At 36.3% G+C, this 13,063-nt stretch overlaps 1 long non-coding RNA gene across 1 annotated transcript; it reads right to left on the reverse strand.

Annotated features, from left to right (window-relative positions):
- Positions 1-9,852: 9,852 nt before the first annotated feature.
- LOC145000800 (uncharacterized) lies at positions 9,853-12,672 on the reverse strand. The gene is made up of 4 exons (XR_013661369.1): positions 12,535-12,672; positions 11,323-11,409; positions 10,829-10,895; positions 9,853-9,933 (listed from the first exon to the last, which is right to left on the reverse strand). It is a non-coding gene; the product is annotated as an uncharacterized LOC145000800 (long non-coding RNA).
- Between the last annotated feature and the right edge of the window lie 391 nt (positions 12,673-13,063).

A 13,063-nucleotide genomic window follows, 5' to 3' on the forward strand; every position in this document is an offset into this window, starting at 1 on the left:
AAGGAGCGTTTAGCACAGGAGTTTCTGACCCTCAAGCATGGTACTGAGTCCGTTACAGTGATTATCAGGATGTTCCATGATAGGGCAATGTTTTGCCCTGAGCACGTGTCTACCGAGCAGGCACGTATGAGCCGATACCTGAGTATTCTGAGAAGGGGCATACAGGAGTTCGTGGTGAACTCATCATACCGGACATTTGTTGAGCTTCAGGAAAATGCTCGGAAGAGAGAGATAGAGCTAGAGACTCAGGTCAGGGAGGAGGCGAAGTCTCAAGGGAAGGATCAGCGACCGGTACGGTCCCAGCCGGCAGCCAAACGAGCCAAGCCCGCCGATTCGAGGACAGGGAACCAGAAGGTTTGCACTTGTGGCAAGTGAGACAAGAGTCATGATGGGGTGTGCAGAGCAGGGTCTTGCAACAAATGTGGCAAGGAGGGGAATATGGCCAAGGATTTCCCCAAGGGGTTTGCAGTCTGTTCCCACTGCAACCAGACCGGACACCGGAAGGTAGGGTGTCCGCAGTTGCAAGGGTCAGTGCAGGGAGCATCTCAGGGATCTACCCCTACTACTATCAGAGCTACAGAGAGTTGTTCGGTGAAGGCCGAGGGACCGAAGGCACGAGGTAGAGCCTTCTAGTTGACCGCGAAGGAGGTCCACACTGCGCCGGATTTTGTGGCTGGTATGTATTCTTTCTCATGTTTATTTTGAGTTTGTGGTGATATGCTTATATTATGATATGCGTAGGTACATTTCTTGTATGTTATGTGCCTACTTTGGTGTTATTTAACTCGGGTGCGAGTCGGTCTTTTGTGTCGTTAGCCTTTAGTCAGCACATCAGTATTTGTCGTGAGGCGTTGATTCGACATTTGCGAGTCTCCATAGCTGAAGAGAGAGCGGTGTATGCCAATGATGTGATTCGAGGATGTGTACACAAGATTTTCGGAGTAGGGTTTCCGATTGATTTGGTCCATATTGCTATGGGGGGCGTCTGTGTTATCGTGGGCATGGATTGGTTGAGCAGGTTCGGAGTGGTTATTAGCTGCGAGCGACAACTGGTGACCATACAAGACCCTAGTGGGGGAGTTCTTACGGTGTACGAAGAGGGTCCCCATATTGGTTCAGCGTTTTGTTCTGCTGCTAGAGCGAGACAGAGTCTACAGCAGGGCTGTAGTGGGTTTGTGGCTTACGTGATGGATACGAGAGTTGATTCAGAGAGACTGAGGTCAGTCGATGAGGTACCGATAGTGTGCGAGTTCCCGGATGTTTTCCCCGAGGAGTTGTCGGGTGTGCCTCCTGAGAGGTAGGTAGAGTTCCGCATTGATTTGATTTTGGGGGCAGTACCTATCGCCAAGGCGCCCTATCGCCTTGCACCTCCAGAGATGCAGGAGTTATCCTCGCAGCTTTACGAGCTGCTGGGGAAGGGGTTTATTCGGCCGAGTAGCTCGCCGTGGGGAGCACCGATCCTTTTTGTCAAGAAAAAGGATGGTTCACACCGGATGTGCATTGATTACCGGGAGTTGAACAAGCTGATGGTCAAGAACCGTTTCCTTTTGCCGAGGATCGACGAGTTGTTCGATCAGTTACAGGGAGCGTCTTGGTTCTCCAAGATTGATTTGAGGTCTGGATATCATCATATGAGGGTGCGTGATGAGGATATCTAGAAGACGGCGTTCAGGACTCGTTATGGGCATTACGAGTTCGTGGTGATGCCTTTCGGGATCACCAATGCACCGGCAGCATTCATGGATCTCATGAATAGGGTGTGCAGACCGATGTTGGATCGTTCGGTGATCATGTTCATTGATGATATACTGGTGTATTCGAGGTCTAGAGAGCAGCACGAGGAGCATTTGAGGGAGATCCTCAGAGTTCTGAGATTGGAGAGGTTGTACGCCAAATTCTCCAACTGTGATTTCTGGTTATGGGAGGTCCAGTTTCTGGGGCACCTCGTCAACCAGAATGGGATATTGGTCGATCCGGCCAAGATCGAGGCGGTGATGAACTAGGAAGTACCGAGATCCCCTTCGGAGATTAGGAGTATCCTAGGGTTGGTCGGATATTATCGAAGATTCATTCGGGATTTCTCCAAGATTGCGGTTCCTCTCACCAAGCTGACCCGGAAGGGCGTGAAATTCAGTTGGGGCCCGGAGCAGCATGCCTCATTCAATACACTTCACTAGAAGTTTTGCGAAGCCCCAGTGTTGGCCCTTTCGAAGGGAATGGAGGACCTTGTGGTATACTGTGACACGTCGATATCAGGTATGGGCGCGGTGCAGATGCAGAGGGAGCATGCCATAGCAGATGCATCGGGACAGTTGAAGCCTCATGAGATGACATATCCTACGCACGATCTGGAGTTGGGGGCTGTAGTGTTCGCCCTCAAGATCTGGCGTCACTATTTGTATGGGGTTTGGTGTACCATATACACGGACCATAAGAACTTGAAGTATTTAATGGATCAGCCCAACCTGAACATGCGCCAGAGGAGATGGTTGGATGTGGTAAAGGATTACGATTGTGAGATCCTGTATCACCCGGGAAAGGCTAACGTTGTATCCGATGCCCTGAGTCGTAGAGCGGAGAGCGCCCCGATACGAGACGTTTTATGAGGTTGACAGTGATGACTCCGGTGTGGGACACCATTCGAGGGGCCCAGGCCGAGGCCGTGAGACCGGAGAACCATAAGAGAGATCGGGTTATTGGACAAGTATCGTAGTTCGTCACTGATAGCCGAGGGCTTATGACCTTCCAGGGTCGGATTTGGGTGCCATTTGTGCGCAAGTCACGTACCATTCTGATGGAGGAGGCACACCGATCGAGGTTTTCGATCCATCCCGGGGGCACTAAGATGTATTTAGACTTGAAGAGAGAGTATTGGTGGCCCTGTATGAAGAGGAATGTCGCATGGTTCGTAGAGAGGTGTTTGACCTGTCGCGGGGTTAAGGCCGAGCACCAGTGTCCGCATGGTAAGTTGCAGCCTTTGGAGATTCCCGAGTGGAAGTGGGAACAAATTACCATGGACTTTATCACCAAATTGCCAAGGACTGTGAGAGGTGTCGATGCAATTTGGGTGATTGTGGGCAGGTTGACGAAGAGCGCTCACTTTCTTGCTATTAGTGAGAGCTCTTCTGCTGAGAGGCTGGCAGAGTTGTATGTGAGGGAGGTGGTATCGCGGCATGGAGTATCGATCTCGATCGTCTTAGATCGAGATGTACGTTTCACTTCCAGGTTCTGGAAGAAGTTTCATGAGGAGTTGGGAACAAGGCTGCATTTTAGTACCTCATACCACCCACAGACTGACGGACAGAGCGAGCGGACGATTTAAACACTCGAGGACATGCTTCGGGCATGCGTATTGGACTTTGGAGGGAGTTGGGACATGTATTTACCCTTGGCTGAGTTTTCTAATAACAACAGCCATCATTCGAGCATTGGTATGACACCTTTTGAGCTGTTGTATAGGAGGAGGTGTCGGACTCCCATATGTTGGGGTGAAGTAAGGCAGTGAGTGATATGCAGTACAGAGATAGTGCTCCAAACGACAGAGCAGATACAGCAGGTCAGGCAGAGGTTGTTGACCACCCAGAGTCGCCAGAAGAATTATGTGGATAGGCGATGATCCGAGCTCGAAATTCAGGTCAGAGATTTTGTACTCCTGAAAGTATCTCCTTGGAAAGGAGTGATCTGATTCAGGAAGAGGGGAAAGCTAGGGCCCCGATATATCGGTCTATTCAGGGTGACCGCGAGGGTCGGCCGGGTAGCGTATCGATTAGAGCTACCCACGATGTTGGGGCAGATTCATGACACCTTCCACGTATCTCAGTTGAGGAAATGTATAGCCGACGAGTCGATGATAGTGCCATTAGAGGATATTCAGGTTGATGCGAGCCTGAATTATGTTGAGAGGCCAGTTGCGGTAGTGGATCGGAGGATTAAGGTTTTGAGGAACAAGGAGTTGCCGCTAGCTCAGGTTCAGTGGTAGCATCGGAGAGGATCGGAGCTGACTTGGGAGCCAGAGGCAGAGATGCGGGAGCAGCATCCTGAGTTATTTGTGGAGTGAGACTTCGGGGGCGAAGTCTGATTCTAGTGGGGGAGAATTGTAACATCTCAAAAATTAGGTATACCTTGTGAACCTTCTTTTTTGAATGATTGTCATATTTAGCCCTTGATAGGAAGACGTTAGGTTGGCAGGTACGCGGGGCGTACTGGGGTGTACGCTCAGCGTACTTGTCCACGTTCTGATCATGAAGGGTCGCCAGGTACGCGGGGCATACCAATGTGTACGCGGGGAGTACCCATCCCAGAAGAGAAACCCTAACTCCTTGAGCCTCCCTATTTAAACAACCTTATGGCCCTTTTGTTGGCCACCCTTCCCAGCGCATTATCATTTCGAAACCCTAAATCTCGTTTATATAGCAAGGGAGTGTCTAGGGGAACCTTGTAGTGTGTTCTTGGCTATTTGGAGCAAAGGGAAAGCCTTGGAAACAGAAGAGTTAGAGCTCAAGCTTGTAGATCCGAGATTAGCAGTGGAAGAAGCTTCATTTTGAGGTAAAAAGCTTCAAGCTTTACATCTTTTATGTTCATGCCTTGTAAAAGAAGGTTTAGGGTTTTTGTCCCCAAGTTGATAGCTTTATGACTTAATAAGCTCTTAGAAGCCGAGATCTGTCCCATGCTAGCCCATTTAGGGTTGTTATGTGATAAAAATCTAGTCTTGATTGTCAAAAGTTGTTCATGCATGAGATATGGACCTTTAAAGGTTGGAAATGGGGTAGTTTGGGTGTTGATGACTTCCACGGCCATGCAAAGGCTAAAGTCACTGACTTTATGGATTAAGTTGTATTAGAGAAGTCGGATCTGGAATTTAGACATAAGTCTTAACTGATTAAGACCCAAAAATCAAAGAAGACTGAAACTGGGAGTTACGTCGGGCGTAATCCCAGTACGTGGGGCGTAGGGGTCGTGTTCCCCCGTTTCTGTGAGGTTGTCAGGTACGCGCAGCGTACATGTCTGGTACGTGCGGCGTAACCCAGAGAGGGTTGACTTTTGTTGACTTTTAGGGTTTGGTCGATATATGGGTAGTTGAGCCATGGAAGGGGTATAATGGTCTTTTGCCCTTCTGAGAGTGCCAAGAGAGAGCTTAGTCTAGCCTTTGAGAGTAATATTGATTAGGGTGTTTATTCATATGATTAGGCGGAGGCTACACCAGATTTTACCGAGTCAGAGATATACCGAGACACCCGAGGTGAGTCTTCTCATTATACTTTACCTTGAGTAAGTAACCAGAGCTATGTAATAGAGTATCTTGTATGTTATCTATGTGATGTGTTGCACTGCATTATTTCTATGTGACTTATGTTGTGTGTATATCAGAGTTGGGACCGGAAGGTCCACAAAGCTAGGGCCAACGGGTCCACAGAGTTAGGGCCCACTGGCCCACAGAGTTATAGCCTCAAGTGGCTAATATGTGTTATATGTGGTATTTTGGGGAACTCGCTAAGTATTTATGCTTACGGTGTTTTGTGTTACGTGTTTCAGATACTAATGACGATCGCGGGAAAGCGTCGGCGTGATTGGCGTGATTCGTACACACACGCGGAGTTTTATATGTTCTGTTAGTCTTGGGATATGTTTTATGAATTGATATGTGATACATTGAGATTTTATTATAAATATGAATGGGAATGTGTTTTGAAAATGCGAAAACTTGTTTGAAATTTTACGGTGTTACAATCTCGAGGAACAAAACCCACAACGAAACATGTTGAAAAAAATAGGGAATTCGAAATTTTGAAACCATAAACATTCACAAACCACAAAGACAAAACGCAAATTTTCTCTGTAAGAAGTTAAAGAGATCTACTCTAATAAATAAATATCTTTTTTATCATATGTTACATTCTCATTCATTTTGTGGTTATTTTAAATTAATTTTTATTCCACTGTTATGTTATGGTTTTTCCATTTTATTAAATTCCATATAGTATTTACATATAATAATAAACGTATATCAATTTCATTAATAGATTTTCCTTCTAGTTTTAAATTACTAAATTAAAATCTCATTAGCTTCTTTTGTTTATTTATTAAAATTATTTGTTTAAATTTAAAATAGAAAAAAAACACTTTAATTTTAATAATTCAATATTTTTCTCATTTTTTCTTATAAATTTAAACTTTTTAAATGTTTAGAATTTTATATTTAATTTTTTTATAAATAAATCATGTAATAGATGGATTAAAACTTAGTTTTTGAAGTAAGTGGATGGAAAATGTCAAAAGAGAATAAAAGAGAATGTAATGTGATAACAGTACAAACAAACAAACGTACGTAGTTATCTGATATGTAAACTAATCAGACAACGACTACTTGGGCATCAGATTGGTACTTCTAATATACTATTAATTACCATACTTGTCACAAGGCGTTGTTTGCAAGCAAGGCATCTTTTTTCTGTAGATTCATCTCATATCACAAAAAGGTTAATTGTAAGAATTACAAAAGAGTTTTTAAGTTTGAATATGTTATAAGCGTCCACAATCAATGATCACTTGTGTTAACTTTTACCTTGCGTTAACTTTCATGGATTTAACAAAGGGTTTTTTTTTTTTTTTTATGTCCACTAAGGATGCATATAAAAAAAATATTAATTATAACAAAATATTATAATAATTATATGTGATGAACGTTAATAATGTGTAATATTATCATAGTTAAATGTAAAATACATTAATTATTATGAATATTATTTATAATTAATATTTATCATATTTAGTTATGGTAATATTTCGCATAAATAATGCTTTAATTAATTTTTTTTATATGTGATTTTAGTTTTAACAAAAATCAATTATAATAAAAAAGAGCATTAACCGTCTAAGAAAACCAATTTAAAACTAATTTAATTACCCTTTAAACATGTGTCGTATTTTAAAACTTATATTACTTTATAAAAGCATTTAACTAAATAAAGATATCAAACTATGTATAGCTAAAATAAATAAACCCACGCCATAACGTATATTGGCGTCTTAGTCCGTCTTGCCACGTATCATCCTTAAAATCACCGTTACGAAGATTTTCAGGACCTTTTAGAACCCTAACAAAAACTCTAGCAAATCACAATTTCTTTTCATATAATAATGTCATTTCCAAAAATTATATATGTACATTATCTCTAAACGGATCCGTAGCTGATTAATGGGGAAGAATATCAAGCCAATAACCTTTTCTATTATCTCTATACACACAGCCACAATTTACAATCACAAAACAAACGTCCAATTATATATATATATATATATATATATATATGGAAAAGTAAATATACCCTTAAGGGTATATAAGCTTAGGTACCCAAACTCACTATATTATGTTGTTTTGTATCATATGTGTACATTGTAATTGTCCAATGTTCTTATAATTCAACTTCTAACTTGATTTACTTCCAAAATTTTTATAAATTTCACATTTATCTTCTTCTTACATGATTCTCATTTTCAACTCTAATATATATATAAGTTAATAGGTGTTCGGCAAAAACAAGTGACATAAGAGGAAAACAATAATGAAATTTCAAAAATCTTCAAAGTAAATCAAGTTAAAGTTGAAGTTTAATAACATTATAATGAATATATCAAACAAAACAACTAATTATAGTGAGTTTGGGTACCTAAGCTTATATACCCTTAAGGGTATATTCACTTTTCCCATATATATATATATATATATATATATATATATATATATATATATATATATATATATATATATATATATATATATATATATATATATATATATATATATATATATATATATATATATATATATATACTAGGTTAAAACCCGTGGAATCCACGGGTGCTATTTCTAAATTGAATTTAAAAATTAATTATTTAATAAAATAATATTTCAATAATTCTTATAACTTATAAATTGTAATATTGAATATTTCAATAAATTTTTTAATTTGTAAGTATTTAATTACAAAGTAAATGAGAAGTATTTAATTCGGAATGAAGATTTTTGAAAACTCTTTTTTTTGACGCATGATTCTTGTTGGACATATGCAGATAATGCATTACCAATGTGTGTAATTAAATTAACATAAAATACAACAATATGTAATTATAAAAAAATACAGTAATATGATGGATTAAGTGTGATTTGCTAAAATTGAATAAAACGACGTTACAAAAAAGTTGGCTACAAATTTCGAAAAACTTCCTTATAAACAACATTGGAAGTTTTATTTGTGAGTTTGTCATCTTTATCTAAAGTTAATAATTTAAATCTCTCTCTGCTCTGAACTCTAGATAAGACAACATACAATTGTTCATGTGAAAAAACTGAATCTTTCAGAAACAAAAAAAACCTTTGATAACGATTGTCCTTGACTTCGTGGAATCCATGGGTAATAAATAAAAAAATATTGAAAATTCAAAAACATAATCACTAATCATAGATTTAGAAATGGAGATTTATTTACAAAGTTAGATGTTTTATCTTAGTTAAAATGCAATATTGCAATTTTCCTATAATGGTTAAATCGGTGAATCCGAGTAAAATTAAAAAGAGTCCAATATTTGTGTGTTGGGGACTTTTGGGTTTTTATAATTACGAAAACTAAAATGAAGTAAAATATTAAAAAAACAAACATTTATTTTTTACAACGGTTGAATCGGGTACATTAGATTTTTGGTTAAACTTATGACATTCATTTTAATGTATTTTCTATATATCATTGAGTTTTCAATTTTTTAGTTCTTGAAAACATTGTGTATTAATTTTTTTTGACAATTACAAGCAACTCATTTTAGAATGGTTGCCATAAAATTTTACCATTTCAAACGTATAAAGCCCGTTTAAATATGTTTTATTTTATACCTATGTCATCCATCTTAGCATCATGCATAGTAAAATTGACAAATTTGTACCTCTTGTTTAATTTTAATTTTGCAGACGTTTTAATATTATTTGTATTTCATCTTATTTTATGTGTAATTTAAAAATAGCTTATTTGACATTTCGATTCAAAGTACGCTTAACCAATAAAGAAAAAAATATTGTCAATCCAAAGTTAATTTTTTGAGCCGGAAGGATTAATATTTTTATAGATTTTTAAAGTTTACGTCACCTAAAAAGAAACATGAAAACAAACCTAAAATCATTGAATCTTCCTACATCAAACCATTGAATCTTCCTACATCAAGCCATTTCAAATGGACCTACTTATAAAACAAATGAAAAAAATTCCTTTCTATGGTAAACTGAACTTTGGGACTCAAAATATGTTCAAATAAGTATGCATTTGTGTTGTGAAAGTACAACAATAAAAAGAAAATAGGTATCCAAAGAGATATGTTTTGTCTAAAAAAAAATATATTTCCACAACTTAAATCCTTATAAAATGATCAAATGTGTAATATCTTACTACACCTAACACCATAGATTTCTATGGTCTTTCAATTGTTTGTAATAAATGTTTAGACAATTCTAAAAATTATAATAAATGTTTAGACAATTCTAAAAATTATTTATTAATTATAATATTCAAATTTAATTTTATAAACGTCTTTTTTGGAACAACTTTTTAATAACTTAAATCAATTCATTCTACATAATATGTTTTCTTTTAGGAGAGTAATACAATGTTTTCTTTTGGAGAAATATGTACTTTCGCCACATAAAAAAAATTGTTTAAAACTACAAAGGCAAGTAAATTTTATTAACAAAAGAAGAAAAAGTGTGTGTGTATATATATATATATATATATATATATATATATATATATATATATATATATATATATATATATATATATATATATATAAACAATTATTATATAAAATTTACTGACAAATAACCAATTGAAACACCCTCGCTCAGATCCGGCCTGTTGCAAATACAAATTTGATCCGCTTCCGCCGAATTCACTGTCAAAGTACCAACATACATAGATGGGAGATGAGCAACTAATGACACATACAAAACTATAGTAATAAAAAAATGGATGTAACTATGTCGTCATAAGCAAATAATCATTTTGAGAGCAATGATCCAATGATTAAGCATCTTAATATACTGTATGAAGTGAGGATATCAAAGGTACCAATGACTCAATATTAGGCAATGTTTAAAAATTCTTAAAAAAAGTGTATGTTTAACCAAAAACTTGTTAAATAGTTTGTCATTATCATAATGTTGTTAATGCAAAATATTGAAGCAACACTATTAATGGAAAGACGTGTATGAAGGATGTTAGCATGTATCCTCCACGAGAATTTAGTCACAATTCATAACAGAAGAAATGCAATATTTGACCCTATAAGCAAAGCATATAATTCAAAATACTTTACTACAACCTGGTGTCGAAACACTCTGCTCTGAGTGACAGCTTTGATGCACAATAAACTTCAATAAACTTCACAGGAGCAAGAAAAAGAATGAAACAACTACCACTCAGGTTTCAACCTCGAGATCTAAAATAAAAGTCAAGATATAACTTGACTCTTTGTTTGTTTCGTAAATAAAATATATTTTATAAAGTAGAAAATATTATATCCCTTTTAATTTAGTGTATGTTAAACTATATGATATTAATTGCCAAAAAAACACGTAAAATTGACTACTCTTTTATGTGTTAATCACAATGGAAACCATAACCTTACATATTGCAATCTTCAAATGCAGAAATTTTGCCTAGACTCATTTTGTGAATTCACCAGGTTCCAAATTGCACTAAAGCATAGCAATATATCATGGGTTCAAACAAACAAATAATCATAACCTTGAAATTAAATATAAGCAAATCAAGAACTAAATTTTTACCATGTTTGAAGCATATAATAGATTTTGCTATAAATCATTTGTGATCCAGATTCAGCCCATCATCTTCCTAAAGCAACAGAAAACATATATTTTAGCTCATTATTAAGAAAAAAATTTAATTTGCATCTTCAAATAAAGATTCAAGAGGCGAGAATCTGATGAAGGAAATCAAGATATCTCACTTAGACGGATAAAAGTTGGTCGCATGATGAAAGTATGTTTAACAGCAAGTATCAATTTACAACAACTATCATTATGTTACCTCACATCCTCAAAGCAATTTTAAATTTTTTAATTACCCCACAACCTAAAAAAAAATTTGAAAAAAAATTAACCTCATCTTTCTCCATGAGTTTCATTCTCTAGTCCAAAAAGTATATACGGAAGATATGTAAAAGTGCAATACAAATCTCCCATAGGCATATTCAGGACACATACAAGAGGAAGGTGAGAGCTTAAGAAGAAAAAACTAAAAAATTTAAGAAGAAACTCACCTTTATTGGCACATACACCCCTGGATTTTGTATAACCACAAGTATTTCTACATCCATTTTTTATTTAGCATATCCAACACTTGAAACCTACAATAAAAACAATCACCACCAAAACCTACAATAGAAAGCAATTAAACATGTCATATATATCTTTTTAGTAGAAAATCAAGAAATTATAAAAAGATAACCATTTTATCTGAAAGCTCTGCTTAATGGTTCATTCTCTTGTATATCTAAAAGAAGGGGTGAAAGATATGGAATATAATAGAGTTTACCTAAAAAATTATGTAATAGGCTGGTGAATTCTCAAGGTTTGGTCAAAACTACAGGCCAAAGAAAAGTGACAATCATGAGAAATTACTCTTATAGAAACCCACTTATATAAAAAGTATAAAAATAGAAAAATAAGAACAAACCTAAAGACAATTGAAAATATAAAATTAAGAAAAATAACCTAAAATTGAGCCTTGTTTCATTACAAATTTAAAAAAAAAAAAAAAAAAAAATCGAAACCATGTTTGGCTGCACAATTTACAACTAGATTTAGGGCCGACTATCCAAATTCATGTAAAGCCACAAACACAGATTGATTCGATGAATTTTCGTCCAAGGGAGGTGATCGGCGATATGATGTTGACCCAACCATTAATTAAACCTAACAAATGCTTTAAATCACTTCAAAACCACATAAAGTTTCAAATTTTCTAAAGAATTCCAAACTTAAAATAAGAAAAATTCAATCTTGTAATTTATGCCTCCAATTGTTAATATTGAGAATTTATGCCAAGAACAAACCATTTGGTAGGTATAGAGACATCAAACACCCATACAGAAAGAACTCAATGCTGGTAGTAATAAATTTGGTTATGACAGATCTTAATCAGGGCTTTAAGTTTGAGCAAATTAGGTTGGTTAAGGAAAACCTCTATGGAACCAAAACAAAGCTTCAGAATTTTTGATTCCGAGAATGGAAACTGGTTTGGTCTTAGAATCTAAAAGCTTCTTGATGAACTTGTCGAGCGTCGCATCCTACATTTCCGCTCAGTAACATAGGGCTTAGAAATATATTATTTTTTGAACAGAGAGTAAGGTTATAGAAGAAATTAAGGGTTTAAATGAGATGGGAAGGCAGTGATTTGCCGAGATTTAGGCTACCAGGATATCAAATTGAATGAAATCCTGAAAAAAGGGAGAGATGAAGGGAGAAAATACCTGCTTTCGTTTAAACCCATAACATGTAGGTGTCAACTTCTTCGTTAAGAGAAACAAATGTAAGGAATCCATGTTTTTTGTTCCATATAACCCCTTCTTCGTTAGATTCGAGCATTCCTGTGGCAGAGCAGCGACGACACCTAGAATCCTTGCAATCGCAAGTAGGAAAAAGAACATTAGGGTTGAAAAGAAGAAATAACGAAGAAAGATATGGACAGGGAAGTGAAATCAAGATACCAAAATTTAACATGAAATCAAAAACCCAAAAATAAAAAAGTCTCATGGAAGAGAAGCGAAGGAGAATCACATGGGGATTTTGAGAGCAGATCATATTCAGTTTTGGAAAACCCTAAATTGAAGACAAATTTAAACATGGGAGGAGATGACTTTATAAGATGTTGAGTTAAACAGAACAATTCAAATTTGGAGATGATGTTGTTTCCTGATTAAAACAATTAATTTGGAGACTCTGCTTCAAGTAACCTAAATTAAAACAATGAATTGAAAAAGCTAAAGAAAAAGATTACTT

The sequence above is a fragment of the Lactuca saligna genome, chromosome 1 (assembly GCF_052625555.1).
Source record: "Lactuca saligna cultivar CGN05327 chromosome 1, ASM5262555v1, whole genome shotgun sequence".
Taxonomy (NCBI): domain Eukaryota; kingdom Viridiplantae; phylum Streptophyta; class Magnoliopsida; order Asterales; family Asteraceae; genus Lactuca; species Lactuca saligna.